We start from the raw sequence: 2,667 nt of genomic DNA, 5'->3' as shown, positions 1-2,667 counted from the left end.
ACGAAAAAAACCACACAAGAGACAGAAATACTTTTTTTCTTTGGGGTTGCTGTCCCATTCCTCTGACCTCAAGTGTCTGCAGAAAGAGAGCAAGCCCACAGGTGCTGATGCCTTTTATTGAGGAGAAGCTATTCAAATGCGGCAAGGGGTCAGGTTTCAAGGTGCTGATTCTAGCTTCATGATGTCCACTGTCAGCAAGTTGACATTTAGATAGGCCACACCCAAGGGCACAGTAAGAGAAGGGGACACACAAAAAGGTGTTTTCATGGATGTTCTATCCCAAACAGGGCAAGGGGTAATATTACAAAGGAACAGGTGAGCGTAGCTCCACCCATGGGGTGCAGGAAGATAAGCCCACTCACGAAGACAGTCACTCAATTACCTGCTAGTCCGTCTCCCAAAGAAAAGTCCCAGGGACGGAGAAATGGGAAATGAATGAAGTTAGCTGTGTAACCTTAGAGGGAATGATGGGGAAACTGAGAGCAGGCAATTCAGGGGCTATCTGTATATGTAGCTTCCAAAATATGTGAGTCTCTGTTACCCGTCCATCATTTGAGCCAGGAGGGGCTGGCTGAGACAAACAGTTGAGACAAACTGCAGCCATGACCTCTCCTCTTCGCCCCACCAGACACGCTGCTGGCTGTGGGTCAAGTGGAGTCATTCTGAGGAGCAAAATGACATTTCAGAATCATGTATTGTTCTTGACAGCTGCTACTTCTGTCTTTTCTTCCCTCCCTCCCCCGCTTTCACTCTCTCTCACGCTCTCTCGCTCTCTCTCGCTCTCTTTTCCTCCTGCCTGAATATGAAATCATGGCAATGGACATTCTGGAAATTCACTTTGTTACTGAGCTATTTTCTCATCCTTCAAAAAGTAATTCTAATTTTGTGGAAAGTCAGGCCTTTCATGAACACACTTAAGAAAAGAGCAAGTTCCTCAGAACAAAACTCGTTTGTAAGCGGAATTTTTTATAGAGTTTGTTCTTCAAGCATCATATATGGGTGTTTGGTTGTGTGTGTGTGTGAGAGAGAGAGAGAGATGAATGATTATTGATAAAGTTGTGACCTTCCATTTCACCTTGGCCCTTTGGATCGCCATGTCTCAATCGTTTACACTGGACAAACCTTATTTCTTAGATGTGGGGTCTATCTGTTCTCACTTGAGGGGATCCCAAAAGTCTAATCCGGTTATGCCAGAGAATACAGGAGAAGAGGATGCACAAGAGGAACCAGCGTCCCACAGGGGTACGAGAAACAAACCATAGGTGTCCTAGTGTCCCTGTCAAAGTATCTCAGCTCACTACTTCACATGTCTCGCTTTGTTGAGAAATGACAGGTTTCTAGTAAGATATGTACTAGATGGTGTTTTTTTTTTTTTGGCGGGGGGCTGGGTTTGTTTCTTTCTTTCTTTTTTATGTGGTGCTGAGAATCAAACCCAAGGCCTCACATGTACAAGGCAAGCGCTCAGTCACTGAGCCACAATCCCAGCCCCTTGGCTGGGCTTTTTTTCTGTTTTTACTTGACTTTGCCATTGAATCTCTCAGGGCCCCTCTTTTTGGCTGCCATGGGAGGTCGCTGAGCTCCCCATCAGTCTGCACCTTGGCATTGGTATAGGTTCCCTTTCTGTTTTATTTATGATCATCTGACACATAACCTCAGTTTTGTGAAACAAACTGCATGTTCCAGGAAACCTATTCACGAAGGTCCTTTATTAGCTTTGAGTCACGTGACTTCTGGCTAGAAGCAGCCAGTGTGGAAACCCAGCAGATAGCTTACTGTGGAGCAGAGCAAAACCATGCACCTCAGCTCTATGTGGAGGAAGGTATGAGTTCTGTTGTCCTCTTCCCCTGGGTTGACAGTGTGTCCCCTTTGTGTTTCAGCATCTTGGGACACCTCTGAATGCACAAAGGTAATTAAAGCTCTATACTGATGCTGAATTGTCCCTTTGCAGTGGGGAGGTGCACACTCTTTATGTACTCTCTTCTTTCCAAGCACACTGAGCCCCCCGTCACAGTAAAGGAGCCCGACCCATGTCCAGGACCAGGGAAGGCAGAAGCAGACACAGTCAGATCAGGTAAGTTGCACTACAACGTTCCAGGGGAACACTATGAAAACAACTGAAATGTTAGCAGCCTTCCCACGTGTAAGATCGTTTTGCTAAGGAGGTGGGAGGATGTGCCCCCAATGTCTGGCAGTCGTCTCAGCACATGATCTCTCCTCCATCTTTCTGGGAACATCCCTCCATTCTGAACTGCTTCCCCTCCATTTCATACTGGGGCTTTGTCATCATGAATCTCTGATCCTGTTTCCATTCTCCCTGTTTCCAGCCTTTGGGGAGATCTAGCTACTGTGCAAATGTCACCTGAGCCTCTGCTCAGAATGTGAAAGGCCTGTCTTCTCAAACTTCCTAGAAATCTTTCCTAAAAGGAGCTGTGCCTCACTGAGTCCTTATGCCTTTCCCTCCTTCCCTGTGCTCTGCATTAGTCCTCACCATCCCTCTATCCTGAGACAGTACAGACCCATTTTACACTTGCCTCTGTGTGGGCCTGCAGCGTTTCATCTCTCACCGTCTCCTGCTTCCTGGATACTCACCTCTCGCCTCTCTGTGCACCTCCTTCCAGAAAAACCACCGTCTCTGTAAACTTTTCTCTGCCTGCTCAGGTCCTGGTG

The 2,667-nt window shown here is 46.9% G+C and overlaps 1 long non-coding RNA gene across 1 annotated transcript; it reads left to right on the top strand.

Moving 5' to 3' along the window:
- Positions 1–1,181: 1,181 nt before the first annotated feature.
- On the top strand, positions 1,182–2,066 carry LOC143638407 (uncharacterized). Its single transcript, XR_013154605.1, has 3 exons — positions 1,182–1,242; positions 1,878–1,906; positions 1,990–2,066. It is a non-coding gene; the product is annotated as an uncharacterized LOC143638407 (long non-coding RNA).
- The last annotated feature ends 601 nt before the right edge of the window (positions 2,067–2,667 follow it).

Source organism: Callospermophilus lateralis, chromosome 20 (assembly GCF_048772815.1).
Source record: "Callospermophilus lateralis isolate mCalLat2 chromosome 20, mCalLat2.hap1, whole genome shotgun sequence".
NCBI classification, from domain to species: domain Eukaryota; kingdom Metazoa; phylum Chordata; class Mammalia; order Rodentia; family Sciuridae; genus Callospermophilus; species Callospermophilus lateralis.
This window is presented reverse-complemented; position numbering and strand designations above follow the sequence as displayed.